Here is a 17,342-nt window from a genome sequence, read left to right as displayed (position 1 = left end):
GATGGACTGAACATAAGTCTCAGATTCGCACAAAAAATGTGAAGTCACCTGTATTCCGGCATTTTAGAGACAATAAGCATAATATCTCGCAAATGAGATTTGCCATACTAGAGGTATTACACCCCCTCCAACGAGGAGGTGACCTACCCAAACTCTTGGCACAAAAAGAATTGTACTGGATTCATAGACTAGATGCAATGACCCCACTTGGTCTAAATGAAGAGTACTATTTAGGACCATTCATTTAAACAAATGTTTTCTTTCCATGCATCTCCAACAACGTCTCTTTAAAACACTTGCTATGATTGTTGGTTAGAATTTTCATAACCACATTATAAGACTGTGAACCAACCAACTTGGACAGCTAAATAGAAATGTTAAAATGTTTTCAAAGTTTATTCATATCCAGACATTTTGTTGACTCCATCCCGGTATTATACAATCTGTACAATTGATATTCCCCTTACTATACTGTGAACCAAAAGGGTGGGCAGGATGGCATTGGTTGGTAGCATTATGAGAATGTACCTAACCATTAGTATCAACTATTTTTTACTATAATTACAACTACAACTCCAGTTTTCTAATTGTATTTTATTCATGATACTTTAAATGCGTGGATGTTGATCCATATGATTTTTATAAGCTTAGCCATTTAGAGTCCAGATCCTCGCACGAATTATATTAATTTTAACCATCAAGGATTATGCACATTTTGGGCATTGTCATTAACTTTAAGAACACATGATATCATTTCCTTCACCCCGTCACTAGGTTTGTTTACATGTTGCATCATGGACGCCTTTGCGTAATGACGTCACATTGTAAACACGCCGCGGTCTGTTTTTTTCTTTTTTCTCTTCTCACTCAACTGATTAAGCTCTTACAGCCGTACTTGCCCCTGTAAAGCATCTTTCCAGAGGAGACTAATTAGATTTAATTGTGGCTAACTTTCGTCTATCCAAGCCTAGAGCTCAGCGCACAGTATGACGCATTACACGCAAGCACGTGATTACGTCACACTACTAACTATTTGATAAACAGTGGCGGCACTTCCCATGGAGTCGAGCAACCCTTCGGCAGCTGGTCTCCATTTGTGCCACACTGGTTTACACTAGGTAAGAATTTTTAGCTTCCAATACTTTCTTTCACAACAAAGCTTTCGAACACCCTGTTCACTTCTTGTGTCCATTTCTGAGACCCTACTTACTTTTTCTCAGCGCTCCAGCCCTGAAAAACTTCCATACCTTTTGCGGTCATTACCTACCACTTCCCCTCAGCTTTCGTTGATATTGGTCAACCGCGTTACCGCTGTAAGTGACTCATTACTGGCTTAACTTATTCTATTGCAACTATGTCACATACAATGATCTAAATAGACGTTTTTGATGTTCATCTCTACAGATAAGGATTTACCATCTAAGACCCGCTGTCTTGTTTGGACGAAGGCCTAGTTTTCCCGCCCCAGACCACCTCCGTTCTCTTGAAGTACCTCTCTCATTTGTATAAAAAACACAAGGTTAGACTCTCTATATAATTACACAGTTGCTCACTCTATCTTATTTAAACTTCAATGTATTGACTTTCAGAAGTTATTCTCTATATATTTTTTCTATAGATTCCCTCATTTCGATCATAGCAGTGAAGATACTACTTACCTAGTGAATTGTCCATTAGTTTCTACAGGTATTAATGGAGGATAGGTTGTCCCCTTGAGGGTTAATATATACTCAGTATATTCAAAAATGTCATACGTCCTGTTACATAGGTTATCCTTGAATGCCATGTGTTATTGTGATACATATCCTGATCTAAAATGAGTCATTTGGAAATGTTGTTGAACAAATGTTGTTATTGTAAATATATTCCTAATGTACATATTATAAATATATTTTTTTCCTAGAAACCCTTGTTATTGCCCCTGATGAAGAGTGTTGTAGCACTCGAAACGCGTTGGGCCTTCCACAGCTTCAATATCAAGAATAAACAATCAAGAATGTTTCTTGTAACCTTACCTGATTCAAAGTCATTGTTTTGAACATATTACCGCTTTTTATGCATTACCATTTACAGACTTTCTTGAATTTATTAAGAAAAATCAATTTGTTAAATATATCTACTTGTTGGTCTGGTATTCCAGATATTAGATAGTGTGCAGGGGACGTAAGTTCCCGGTTTGGGAACTTAAATTCTCTTCATGATAGTGCAGCAGTGTCCAACATTTTTTCAGGAAGACTTGGAAAACGTACCAAGTGTCCTTTGGATCACAGGCCTTATGATGTAGACCTATTGAAGGGAATAAGGGAAGTCAAAATAAAATAGACGCCAGGGGCCAAATTACCTTGAGCAAGAAAGTACCCCATGTCTCGAGAGGCGGATGAGGGTATATTTCAGACTGTCTCAGCACTGATGAGACAAGGTATTCTGGTGCCATCGGAATCATTGTGTAATACAGCAGTGTATCCGATCAAAAAATCTAAAGGAGGGTTGTGGAGATTTATACAAGTAATGATACCAATTAACTAGATTGTAGAAGCAGAGTTTCCTTTAGTTCCTAATCCGGCAGCAATACTATGTAGCATCGCAGTGGAAGCTTGGTATTTCATGGTGATAGAATTGAAGAATACATTTTTCTCAATCCCACTGCACAAATACTGTCAAGACTAGACTTCTTTTACGTTCTGTCAAACTCAACTGAAACATACTTGTTTGCCTCAGGTGTACTGTGAGTCCCCATCAATGTTTAACAGAGTCCTACAGATGAATATAGGCAATGTTGATCTTAAGAGTGCAGTGATACAGTACGTAGATGACATTTTAATGTGTGGCACCACAGAAGATGAGTGCAGAAAAGATTCTATTCGGTTGATGACTATTCTAGCAAACAAGTGATACAAGGTAGAAAAGGAGAAGTTACAATATTGCCAAGAAGAGGTGTTATACAAAGGGCAGTTGATTTCAAATGAAGGAAAAAGGTGACATCTGAAAGGGCTGAGGCAATTATGAAAATGGCAAACCAAATGCAGTGTAACATATGCATAAATATTTGTGGATATGCAAATGTGTTAGAGCCTGGGTGTTTGATTACAGCTCATACACAAGACCCCTTTTGCAAGCTTTTAAGAAAGCACAAGTGAACAAGATAAAGATAGAATGGATTGAGGAAATTTAGGAAGGGTTTGAAGAGTTGAAAATAGCAATCTGTACAGCACCTGTTTAAGGATTTTCCAACTACGCTTAGAAGTTCTCTATCTGTTTTCGCACACACATGGGGTAGTAATGACAGCAGTGCTTACAGAGAGGACCACATTGGGGTATTCCTTTTAGCATATTACAGTTTGATTTTTGGACCCAGTTATGAGAGGACACTTTCCTTGCGAACAGTCATTGGCAGCTGCCACATTCGCAATTGAGAAGTCTACAAGTATTGTCATGGGCTGCTCTTTGACTCTCTTCATGGAACATGCTCCGTTTGCCATTTTAGAGAAACCCAAGGGTACATTACAATCTCAAAGAGCCTCATCATATGAAGTACCGATTTAAAACTCAATGATAAAAATTGTGAGGTGTAAATAGTGAATCCTGCTTCATTTGTAGTTGAGCCGATAGCAGATGGCGATCATGTCCATGACTGTGCAAATTATGTTGAATTTTATGATGATATACCCTGTGTGAAAGAAAATGCTTCAGCAGAAGGAGAGATTCCCTTTCTTGATGGTTCTTCGAAAATTGGTCAGACTAGTGGGGAAAGGCATTTAGGCACAGTGGTAATAAGAAACAGATTAAATGGAGAATTTGAAGTAGTAGCAAGTGCCAGGCTACCATCTCATTTTTCAGCACATGCAGCAGAATTTGTTGCGCTTATTGTTGTGTTTGAGAAACACGAAGGGCAAGATGTAACAGTGTACAGTGACTCCGCCTATGTGACGTCAACCGTACACGCAGGGCTAGCACATTGGAAAAGGAGGGGCTATCTCCGTGTGGACGTTACTCCATTGCAGCACGCATCTTTATGTCAGGATTCATTGCCCGTGGAAGCTGTGGAATGCCTGGCGCATACAGAACTCCAAAGAATAAACTCCCTGGTCTAGTCCTCATCCAACATGGCGGCTGAGACTATAAAGGATAACCACAGCGACGTCTCATGGCGTTGTATCTGTTGTTCGTAGTATTCTACTTCAGTCCTTCGATACTTTGCCTCTCGTTCTTTAGCCCTTGTGATTTCCCTCATCCTTCCAATTCCGATCTTCCCAGTTGTTCCTTCTTACGACTTTCTTTTGCTTGCCTTTCCGTTCTGTCCAACTATCCTTTGCGCCTGATCTTCCCCTCTCAGTTCTATTCTCCTGCTACTCTGATCTTTCACTTGCTCTCTATCTCTGCCCATACCATTCGTTCGGTACGTAGGTTTCCTACTTTCCTTTTTTCTCACACATCTTTTACTTACCAGTCACTCGCGGTGTTGCTCCTTCATCTCCGGTAAGTGGACTCCTTTTGCGGCTGCTTCCCGCATCTTTGTTGGCTGTATTTCACTCACGGTGTTACTACTTCCTCTCCGGTAAGTGTACTCCACTTTCATTGGCTTACCTTTACTCCGCTGACTATACTCTTCCTACTGCATTCTGGTTCCTGTAGTTTCAGTAGTTTTAGAGTCCTCACTTCAGAACTCCTTATCTCCCTTGTACTCTGTTATCCATGCGGGGAGATACTCTTCTATCTTCTAACTACATTCAGAGATATTCATCTTCTGTCCGTTTCCACCAAAGAATCCATTTCCTCATTATCGGTTCCTGGTCCAGACTCATCCTCCAGTTCAGGACTCCTATAGACTTATTTGGAAACTGCAACTCATCTTATCAAACCACAGGAGCACTAAGATTTGAGGAACCCATCTCTGCCACTTCTTCCAGGGGTTTTTATTGCCCAGAGGTTTTTTCCCTGTTCTTGGGGTCTGGCTCCCAGGGGTCCCCCTTAGACAGGTTCCTATCCCTGTCTAGGTGGCCTCTGGGGAAGCTAGACCCTACTTACAGGACAAGAAGAAGAAGAAGTCCAAGGAAGATGTGCCTACCGAACTCAAGATATCTAGGAAGAAGATTCTAACCAAGTCCAAGGACAGTTCGTCTGAAGTTCCAGGTGAGGAGGAGGGTGGTACATTCATGCAATTGCCTGACACTTTATTGGACAGGTTTACTAGGCACTACAGCTCCAGTGGCCAAAACGGTCATTAAGTGCATAGCTCACAATAAGCTAACAGATTTTATTTCTTGCGGAAACGAAGCAGCATATATAGAAGCTAAAACAGTTGCATATTCTCCAGATATTTTGAGTTTTAATACTTCGAATGTTAAAGAAAAGGTCATTACAACCATGGTATTACAAAAAGGGTTTAATAAATTGTCAATGACTCAATTAATGGAGATTCAAGGGAGCGTGCCACTGGAAGAGCAGCAACTGTGGAAACCAAGAGGGCGTTCTTTATCCCCACAGAAGCATTATGGTGACAAGATAGCACTGGAATGCCTGTGATGCCAGTAGCATTGTTAAAAGTAGCGCTTGAACAACTGCATTACCCTGCTCATGTTCATTCCGAATTTGTTAGAACATGTTGCATTCTTTATGGAGAATTGCATCGTGTGTGAAAAGGTTACTGCTGGGCATACACTGAGAACAATTAGAGGGGTAATGCCTCGACCCACTGGTCTGTTTCTATATTTACATATTGACTACATCGATATGCTGCAGGTGTGTAATGGATAAAGGTATCTATTAGTAGTGGTGTGTCCTTTTCCTAGGTGGATTGAGGCAGGTCCATGCACACACCCTGATGCCACTTGTGCAGCAAAGTATTTAGTGCGAGAAGTCTTTCTAGGGTGGTGTGTGTGTGAAGTGCTGAGAACCGACTAAGGGCCACATTTTGTTAATGAGGTGTTTGAACAGATAGGGCTCTCATTAAGTATTAAACCCAAGTTTTCTTCTGCTTACCACCCGCAAGCAAACAGAATATGTGACAGACTCAACTGGCTCATTAAAGAAAGGATAACCAAGATTAAATTGACATTAACGAAACGATGGCTATATTGCCTACCGTTAGCTTTATATGCTCTTCGGAATCAGCCTAGCTAAGACTATCACCTCACCCCTCAAGAACCAGTGACCAGACGGTGAATGAGAATGCCTCTTACACCTCTGTCTAGAAGTAGAAGTGAGGCCCAGAGCGTAGCTAAGAGTTTAGGTGATGAACTGCATGATTATTTGACATGTATGACCTCTAGCATCTCTCTCATTTCAGATCAGCTCAAGCGTCAGTGGAGGTCGGTCTCAGAACACATATGAAGACAATTCAACAACGGGATCAAATGGATTTTTATCAGCACTCAAGCTGTTTGTTGGAGATTGGATTTTGATTAAGAACTTTACTCGGAAGTGGCATGAGCCACGTTTTCATGGCCGCTTTTGCATTGAAAATATAACCCCCTCAGCTGTAAAGGTCCAAGGAAGACGAGCTTGGCTTCACTTGGGCGATGAAGCCATATAAAGGAAAGATTCTCCATCCCACTGTTGCAGATCCAGAAGCAAGACAAGAAGAAGAATGTCAGAGTGTGCAGACTCGAAGACTCGATCAATGACAAAGAAGAAGGACGAAAAGGCGACCGGCTGATAATGCAGCTTTTGCATTTGGACTAAGGTTCAAACGGACACACGTTATAATTATTTTAGCAGGAATTCAAACCCTTGCTGAGAGCCTTAGGAGTTATGAAAAATATAGTTTAGCGATACATTGAAATATCAGAATTTTGCTTAAACGTCAGTTGTTGATCAAAAATTGGAAACAAGCTTATTATCCAGATTCATTTCATGGTGCATACTTGTTCTATGAAAGTTAACTTCTACGGTTCTCACTGACAGTGATGTACATAGGCTTGTACTTGCTGTTTTTGTATTCATACTTTAAGCTTATCCTGCTCTTGTCAGAAGAGATGTTGATATGCACACTTTTTTACAGTATCCTTAAAATGGATGTGTGAACAGACGTCTCCTCATTGCTATTATTGAAGAGATTTTGCACTTGCAAATATAAATAATTCTGACAGATTTTATTAATAATGAGAAATGTGGAAGCTGGGAAAGTCTTAGAGGAGGAGGAACAAAGACCGAAATGTCAGAAAATGTGGTTGCTTATGTTTTGGTGTATAATTTATGCCTGTACGGTCACGCTCTTTATCTTACTATTTCTCCTCTTTCACAGTCTTTATCACATTATTACTTGTACTAAGACAGAAGCCCTCATGGTTCCTCCAACCACAATGACAGTTCTTAATCTAGTTACTGCCACTAAAATAGAGGTCCCTAAGACTTCCCTAAGACTTTCCCCAAGGGGGAGAACCACTATTGATGTGCTTCATGAGTATTTCACCTCTTATGCATTTGGAAGACATAAGAGAAGTTGCAAGGAAGGTAACGAGGGGATAAATGCCTATCTAGACAATGCAGCAAATGTGGGTAATAACATGTGGTATCAACACATGAAATATGTGAGGGAAAGAACATCTAAGGAGAGTTGCTATGTCTGTGCTCTCATAACCTATGCCATGAATGCTGCTCAAACTATCATTTTCAGAACACAATGCCAGCTGTCTCGTTCATCATGTAAGACCCAAGGACAATTTCAGAGAAGTTGGGCCGCTCTGCGATGGAGATCGAAATGGTAATTTCTGTTCCAGCACAAATATATCAAGACATCACAGATGGAGAAGCCACCAGGATGGAAGAGCAAGATGCTTGTGTATCCTGTGCATGGGCAGAAAGACGCAGTCATGAAAGACATGAAGATAATGGAATGCTCTGACATAACAGAGATAGCTGGATCACCTGGATGTTGGGAACAAACTCAAGTTTTAGTCTATGGACAAATGAAATCCAAGAAGGGATGGGGAGCAGGACTAATGTCATGTTCAGCTCATCTATTGAAGTCAGAATATTTGCAAGAGGTACAAAGAGTAAATGATGGATGTTTGAGACTTTGGGCAAAGCATGCCAATCTGCTCACATGGGTAGAACATGAATCAGGCCCAATGATGGTGATTCCACTGGCGAATGCAACATTGTGCTTCCGAAGAGAAGGGAGAATTTGTGTGGGAGATAACATAGGCTGCAAAACTAAAGGTCAACGTGACCAGAATGGGAGCAGGAACAGCTGTCCCAATGGATCAATATTTGGCTTGTGGGCATAGGTCCTGCATGAAGTTGCCCAGGGATTGGGGAGGAACATGTTCCTTAGTTCTCATCCATGTTCCAGCATTAGTAATTCCTCAGAGTGACCTGAACATCTGAGCATTCCAAAAGGGGGATGCCCATTTGAGAAGGAGAAGATCGCTTGGATTTCTCAATCGAACCAGACAAGAAAATAACTTCTCTGCTAAGTCAATAGAAACTTCTGAGGCTATTCCTTATGAGCATAGGTTGTTTAGTCAGACTGTTTATATATTTACAACTATTTCCTTGCATGGGATCCAGACGGTGGCCAATGCCAAATGGCTGCAAATTACCAGATGAGAGCCCCTGTAGACAATTAAAACCAGCATAAAGGGATTCAATGGTATCAGGGAAGAGCTGAGTGCCATACGACTGATGACACTACAGAACAGATATGTCCTTGATATGATATGATATGATATGGCATTTGTAACGCGCCTATACACAAGTGTTTCAAGGCGCGACGAGGCAGGGAGGGGGGAACAAGGGGAGACAGACAATGATCCTACTAGGCCAGGTGTCATTCAGATCGCAGAAGTGCATGGGTAGGGGGGACGGGAAAAGTGCAAGGGGGAAAGGGAGAGGGGAAAGTGCAGTACAGGGTTAGTAATGAACAAGATAAATAATAAGGGCCGGCTGGTGGCAAATGCAAGATAAGTGCAGACAAGTGCTGGGAAGGGGGGCTGTAGGGTTACAGAGACAGTCCCGCAGTGCAGGGGTTGCCACGAAGGCAGTGCAGGGGAGAGTGGCTGGGCCAAGGACCAAGATTGGTGAGTGGCCCAGTTGCTGATTCAGTACAGTTTCAGTGATTTAGCAGGAGAGAGAGAGAGAAAGCAGAAGCAAAGAGGAGGGTTTTGTGGTACTTCCGGAACCGGAGATGGTTCTCCTCAACTAAATCACAGCAATGGAAGGAGGAGTTTGTGCCAAAATTGGGCCATCATGTTTCACGTTCATACCTTCTCATGATGACAAGAACGGGACCTTGACAGAGGCCATAACATTGCTGACGAATCTGTACGACCAAGATGGAAAAGGAGACAGAGGACATTATTGATGAAACACGTTTGTGTCTATATTTTCATGGATTCTGCAGTGGATGGCAAACATCTCATTCCTGCATTACAACACTGGTGACAAGTTGGTCTCAAAACGGACCCACGGGAGGAGGTCTGGACAAGGAGGAAGTTTGGACTGGACAAGCTAATACAGGAGGAAGAGGGCCGGAACCTGGCTATATATGATGAAGGGAGAAATGGAGATGACTGTGGCGGGGGTGGGGGTAGGGTTTAGCATTAATGGTGCCTGAATTAATGGAGAGGAAGAGGGACCCTCTGCCCCCACGAAGATGAGTCCTACCACCCAGGGCAAAAATAGAAGGAAAGGGATAGAGACTGAGAGAGAAATGTTCTGCCCACATGGCCTATACATAAAATAAAAAGTGAGACGAGGAGAGAGAGTGATCCTGCCAGCGTGGAGAGAGCAATACTTCATGCTACATTGTGTAATGGAGAACCTTCATAGAGATGCAGGACAGCGTAGGACTAAATAAACCTGGACAAGGCCTGGTCTGCTGGGAAGTCCTTTTGCAGGCTAGCACAAGTAAGTCATGAACAGACTGTTTTCTGGTTACGAGAGGGATGGCCAGGAACATTTCTTTCATGTTCTGTGACACTTTGGACTGCGTGCATGTTAGTATGGTGTGCAGGGGGTCATGCACAAGTTTGAGCACTAGAGCATTCTCTGGAGAGCTTTTGCAAGGGAACGTGAGTGCATGGAAAGCGGCGAGAATAGCTGCCACTCACCGCAGTTATTGTGGCAGTTGGAGAATGGAAGCGACCGTTGGATGCGGAGAGCTGTGACTCCTTTGCAAGCGCGTTTCGCACTGGTGACGTCACAAGTCACCCAGTGAGGGATGAAGATCAACCAGAATGCCACCTCCAGGACGCTCCATGACGGCATCAGGTGTTTTCGGGAGAGTACAGAGGTGTTAAAGAAAAAGACTTCAAGGCGCGCTATGCGTGACAAGGTCATGCTGTGTCAGACCTTTAGGGTTGGAGTTCCTGACATGCGGAGGGGCCCAGAAACAGGAGTGTTTCCTGAAAGTAGCTTGTACACCCGGGCCCACCCGGATGGGAGGCCCGGGGCCGTAAGCTGGGAGGTGGGGCGTTTGTGCTAAGTCTGGTGGGGCAGTGCCTTTTGGCGCTGTCCCACTTAGCATGCACATGACGGGGTCGGGCTGCTGGGTCCCTTTACAATGGGAACCCAGACAGCGCGTCTCCAAGACAGGAGGGTGAGGTGAGAGGGGCAGGTGACAACTGGCAGTCGCTGCCCCCTGTCACCTTGCCCTCCATACTTCAAAGGCCCCTCTTCCCATCCTGCGGATGCTGAGCGGGGGCCTTTTGAAGTTAAAAGAAGGGGCCGCCTTGCCCCCAGGCCGAATTCTGCCTTTATCTGGCGGGGGCAAGGTGGCCCTTCTCATGCTTCCTCCCCGTCAGCCACGAACAGCAGCAGGACGGCTGCAGGGAGACTGGAAGCAGGACGACACGAAGCACTGAACGAAGTAGCTCAGCAGACGTTTCTTTGCAGCAGAGAACACAATTTGGATCCGTCATCATAATACCGGCATCAAAGGGATCATGCGGTGCGTGCGTCGGCTCAGCCACGCAGGCATCATCAAAGCAGGCGAAGAACACTGCTGACGGAGGAAATAGGGGAAATTACTGCCATATCTAAGATTGGCAGGCCGATTTCCAGTGACCAGGCAGCGCTCTAGTAAAAGTTTCCAAAGGAGACGGGAGAAGAGATCGGCCGAGTGCGGCGCATTAACAGCTGGCATTCCTGACTTTGGCACTGGGTTTCTATGCATGCAGCAGTCACATTGCAGTGTCGTCATCATTCAGCATACTAATAGCAGTAAGGAGGCATTTGGCCCTTGTGTCTGCATGGAAAAGTGCTCTGGAAAGTCCGTTTTGGCAAAGCTGGAATTTAAGATCACAGGAAGGCCACGTCTGGTGAAGATTGCTGCTGCCCAGTGTGAGGCACTCCGAGGGCACAACCGGTCACACGCATGACACGGACCGCAGCCGAGGCATCTCCCGCTGGATGGTAATCACTTTACATACACGGAAGCGAGCGGTAGGGCGGAATTCTCACCAGCCCCTCCAGCACCACTGAAAGCCTGCCAGCAGCGCAGGACAACCCACAGGGAACGCTGCTCGAACAATTATAGAATCGGGCAGCCCGCGGACAGAGCAGAAGCTATAAAGGCACCTGGTTGGAAGCAGGTCGACGCAGAGCACCCTCGAGGGGTCGGGGGGAGAGGAGCTGCATGGACAAATCCTCTTTACCTTAAGCAGGCCACACCATCACAGGGCAAGCACACAGGGGAGCAACCGGGGCCATTTTCTTTCACAAACCACGGTACCGGCAGGCGTTAATGAGAACCCCTACAGTGCGCAACGCTGCGAGAGCCGCAAATCTGTGTAAGCAGGAAGATACAGAGCAAGAAACCTACCTAACACAGGTAACTGAAAGGAGAATAAAAGGTGCCATACAGCATTTTTGGCGCACACAGGAGCAAGGCACGCCGAGTGGGCAACACATGAACCACCTATTACAAACCAGCACACAGAGGCCCAAAGAGGAAAGGGATGGCTGACGCTTTATCCCTAATAGAAACACTACTCCTGGAATGGGCCAAAGCAGCAGAAGCTGTCCATGGCATGGATCTGGTGCAGGAAAGAATGGCGGAGCTCGCATCAACCAGTTTCAATGCTGACAACGCAGGCGCACTAGGTGATGAAGATGTCGGCGATGATGAGCCAGCAGGAATGGAGCAGCCGACCAGGAAGAAGCAGCGCCTCGATGTCCGCAGCATGCCCGCCTCTTCAGAAACCCACCCCGACACCAAAAGAAAAGCAAAATCAGGTACTGTGAAAAGCAATGTTTTGGGGCCAATGCTAGAACAATTTTTAAAATGGCACAAGGATGGGGGTGCTGTAAGAAAGAAGAGACACAGGGATGACTCGAGCAGCTCCAGCAGCAAGAGTGACAGCACGGATACAGAGTCTGATTCTGGGGGCGAGGATGTCCAGGGCCACCTTAAAGCATGGGTTGGGCCTAGCAATGATGTTGTGTCCCCAAGCCCAGAAATGACTAAATATGGGAGGCGCACAGCCGGCAAAAGCGTGAATAGAAGTTTAAAAAAGACTATTGCATGGCACATTGAGCGCAAAAGTAAGAGAAAGATTTGGAAGAAGCCATTTATTGATATGTTTTGCCTATTGGAATAAGAAGAATTAGGTTTTGGTATTTCAAAAAAAGATAAGAAAGAAGAAGAGAAAGATAGGGCGAAGAGGCCTACTTTGGAAAAGAATATCCAGAAATGGGAGGCCTCTTTTCAAATCCTGTCAACAATCATTTTAGAAAAATTCCCAGAAGAGGGCACTGCACTGATTGCCTATCACCACAGAATTTTGGAGATTCACAATACCTTTTGGGGGGGAATCATGGCTGAACTACGATAGAGAGTTCAGGAAGGAGATGCAGAAATTCCCTGATCTGGGCTGGGAGGAGGAAGAGCCCAAACTGTATATTTTCCATCTATTAAATGAAATCTCGGCTAGGAGCGCTCAGAGAAATAAAGACCATGAGCATCAGTATAACAGAAGAGGTAGAAATAGGCAGCATAACCAGCGCAGGCACCAGCAAGACAGTGCACAGGCCAACAAAAACAAACCCCCTGTTTCGAAGATCGCCCCCAGGGGGGCAAAACCAAGGGCAGTTGCCCAACCGCAGCACCGGTGGGGCCAAAGGGAGCACCCCGGGGACCTGCTTGTATTTCAATAGAGGGTCCTGCAACAAGGGCTCTGAGTGCAGATACAAGCACCTATGCAGCACATTCAATGGAGGCCACAGCAGCAACAACTGCACAAAAGCCTCTCCCTCCAGGCCCAGCCCAAAAGTCTCAGAGGGTAAAACATGTACTAGTAATAAAATGGGAGCCTCACCAACAGAAATTGACCAACTAATAAAAATGTTAGAGAACTAGCCTGACCCTGCAGTTAGATAATTCTTGGGTCAGGGCTTCAAAGATGAGTTTCAGATCCCATTCAAGGGCCAGGGATCTCCCACTATACCCAAAACCAAAAATCTGCTTCTTCCCCAGCCAACATAATAAGAGAATAAAGTGGTAAAGAGCCAAACCTAGGGAGGATTGAGGGTCCCTTCCAACTCCCTCCTTTCATTGAGTTTTTATGCTTCCCCCTGGCCATTGTGCCCAAAAAACAGCAGGTGGAGTTTAGGACGATCCACCATTTATCTCACTCACCCGGAAGCTCTTTCAATGTTGGCATCCTTGCCACTGAGGCTACTGTCTCTTACAGCGGCGTGCAGGATGCGGTTGACCTAGTAAAACTGTCAGGTAGACACGCTCTCATGGCGAAAGCCGACACTAGGTCAGCATTCAGGCTGCCGCCTGTGCACAAGAACACCTACCAGTGGCCGCGTTTCCATTTTTTGACAACATATTCTGTTTTGATAAACGCCCCCCCCTCCCCCAATGGGCTGCGCCATCGCATGTGCCTACTTTGAACAGTTCAGTTCTTTCCTACAAAGGGTACTCCAACAGGCCACGCCTAGAGCCAGAACGGTACACTATCTAGATGATTTCTTCTTCACTGGCCCAGCAGGGTCTCCCATAGGCAGCGCATCCATTAAGTTACTCAGTGAAACCAGGCAGGCATTAGGGGTTCCACTGGCGCCTGAGAAGACGGTAGGACCCTCCACCACCCTGCCATTCTTAGGCATAGAGATGGACTCTTCCAAGAGGTAATGCTGCCTACCCATAGACAAAATAGAGGACCTTCTAAAGACAATAAGGTTGATGACAGGCAGGAAATAGGCGACGCTGCGGGAAATACAGTCCCTTGCTGGGAAGCTCAATTTTGCTACCAGAATCATGTTCCTAGGCCGGATCTTTAACAAGAACGTGGAACTAAAAATGAGGGTGGGTTACTAAGCCACACCACCACATCAGATTGGGCAAAGAAATAACACTAGACATGGCCATATGGGAATCATTTCTTAACAATTTTAATGGCCAGGTGATATGGCGCAAAACCATGAATGGAGCAGACAAAAGGTCCTTGTTCACAGATGCGGCTGGCAGCAAATGATTTGGGGTATGTTTTGGTAACAAGTGGTGCGCTGAGCCCTGGCCTCCCTGCTGGCAGAGGGGGGGCTGGTTCAGGAACATCACACTGCTAGAGATATTCCCCATAATGGATGGCACTCTATTTAAGGGGGGACTTGTTGGCCAGCACAGAACTGGTCACACGGTCAGACAACATGGCGGTTGTACACATGTTAAACAAGGGTGCTGCCTCCTGCCCTCTGGTGCTAAAAGTGTTGAGAGAAATGACAAAAAGTCACCCTGGAAAATAACATGGTAATAATTGGGCGGCACATTGCAGGCAAAGATAATAAGGCCGCTGACGCTCTGTCCCGTTTTTCAGTTCTCCACTTGCAAGGCACTAAACCCACAGGCAGAAGCCAGGAGGACAGCAGTTCCAGAAGAGGTTTGGGCCACCATGGACAAATCCAAGGCAACCCCCGCCAGCCAGCTCTCCCATCTGGCAGCAGTTTCATATTACACTAGATTAGCGGTGGCACCCGACCCCACCCACGGCGCACTAACCAGATATGCTCTCAACGGTTGGTCCAAAATGGAAGGGGTCAAGACAGACACCAGGCGCCCCCTCAATTTTGCTAAATTACAAAATTCTGCTAGACACCCTCCCTGCAGTATGCAACAATGCCTACGAGAGCTCACTATTTAGAGCTGCCTTCACACTCAACTACTCTGGGGCGTTCAGGATCAGCGAGATAGCCTCCAAAAACACAGGATCAGAGGTAGGGCTGTGAAACTGTGTAGGCCCAAAACTGACCAATTAGGAAAAGGGAGGATCATCAACCTGTACCGCATTGAGGAAACAGAATATTGCCCTATCTGCAGCACCAGGGCCTTCACGAACAAGCGCCCCAGCCGGGGGGGGGGCAATTATTCACACACAAAATTGGGTCTGCCCTCAGTAGATTCCAGGTGAGGTCTGTCTTCAGGAAGACTATAATAGCTATAGGATGGAATCCTACTGAGTTTGGATCCCACTCCTTCAGGAAAGGAGCAGCCACTTCAGCCTGGATGGGGGGGTTGCAAGAGAAAGCCATAAAAGGGAGTGGGGGTTGGAATCGGGGGCTTACAAAAGATACATCAGGAAATACTTGATTTAATATTATCTTCCTCCCCTCCCCCCCCCACCCCCCCCCCCACCCCCCCCCCCCCGATTACCTCCTCATCATCCACCCATTTCGGGGGCAATGACTTGTCTCAGCTGGGCAGGACGTTTTTCTGGCTTAAATCGGCACCTCCCTCAGATCCCTGGCACGCATGCTAAGACTTCGAACAGAAGTGAAGAGGTCAGAAATCATCCCTCGCCAACAGTGGCATGAGGCAGAGTGCAGCAAAGCCATGGAGATTTCTAAGCGCAAACTGAACAAAGCCGTGGCCAATTTCTGCCTTTTTATCAGGCCTCAAATTTATTAAACATGGGATCTCGGTACACAACCAGGCCATGTTCTGCAATGACAGGGTTCACCTGTCCATTGAAGGTATGGACATTTCACCAGGAATATTTTCTGGACCCTGGCAGCCAGAGGCTGTACTTAATTGATAATCTCTTATTTTGGGGGGACCTGGGAGACGCCGGTCAGCATCCCCTCAGGGTGGCGGCGGGGATCAGCCTCGAGCGGGCCCCTAATTGGGATTAGGGCCCCCCGCTCACCTGTTACCTCTGTCCCCAAAATATAGTATTGTTATCCTTATGTGATGTTATGGCTGGTTTTTCTTTTGCACCATGGCTGGTACTAAAATAAAGCTTGTGGCCAAAGTTTTTTCCACCTCACATCATGGTCGTCAGTCTCCTCATTCCTGCAACTGTCATTCTGTATTGCCTGTCTTGTCACACTTGTCATCCATCCGTGTCACCCGCATGCCACTCCCCAGCACAAAAACACTTCCAGGCTTATACACCCGGGCCCACCCGGATGGGAGGCCCGGGGCCGTAAGCTGGGAGGTGGGGCGTTTGTGCTAAGTCTGGTGGGGCAGTGCCTTTTGGCGCTGCCCCACTTAGCATGCACATGACGGGGTCGGGCTGCTGGGTCCCTTTACAATGGGAACCCAGACAGCGCGTCTCCAAGACAGGAGGGTGAGGTGAGAGGGGCAGGTGACAACTGGCAGTCGCTGCCCCCTGTCACCTTGCCCTCCATACTTCAAAGGCCCCCCTTCCCATCCTGCGGATGCTGAGCGGGGGCCTTTTGAAGTTCAAAGAAGGGGCCGCCTTGCCCCCAGGCCGAATTCTGCCTTTATCTGGCGGGGGCAAGGTGGCCCTTCTCATGCTTCCTCCCCGTCAGCCACGAACAGCAGCAGGACGGCTGCAGGTCTAAAAAACCATCCCTCCCACCCTACAAATAACCGTAAGGAAAAGCTATAGCGAGGGCCAGGTAGAAAATGGAACACAATCATAGCATTAGGGGAGGCTAAAACGCCTCACTTCAAAAAATAAAACAGAAAAATTCAACTCCAAGAAGGGCCTTCTTAAAATACCGGGGGTCTTTTTGTCTATTTGTTAATATTCCAGGAAAATACGGTTATAGAAGACCCAGGCGCTCAGAATCCACCAGAGAACATCAATACAGGTGGGAGCCCTAGGGGTATAACAAAAGTGAAAAGGAGAGAGGAACTTGAGCAGAAACATGTACTAGTAAGCCTCAAGTATCCACCTCCATGCATGCAGAAGGGGGGGTCTCACCACAAGTGGATCAGGAGCCTGGTAAGTTCCTAGTAAGGCTCCAGAACCCACCCCCTCACAATTTTGTTTATGCAAGATAAGCTCACTGGGGTACGCAAGTGGATCGTGGGCGGGGGAAGTTCCCAGCTAAGCCCTTAGAACCCACCCCAGCAGCGAAATAGTACAACACAAGCACTGAAGGGGTCTCACAACACAAGTGGATCGGGAGCAAGGAACATTCTAGTA

This window comes from Ambystoma mexicanum, chromosome 6q (assembly GCF_040938575.1).
Source record: "Ambystoma mexicanum isolate Mex_15411 chromosome 6q, UKY_AmexF1_1, whole genome shotgun sequence".
Lineage (NCBI taxonomy): Eukaryota > Metazoa > Chordata > Amphibia > Caudata > Ambystomatidae > Ambystoma > Ambystoma mexicanum.
This window is presented reverse-complemented; position numbering follows the sequence as displayed.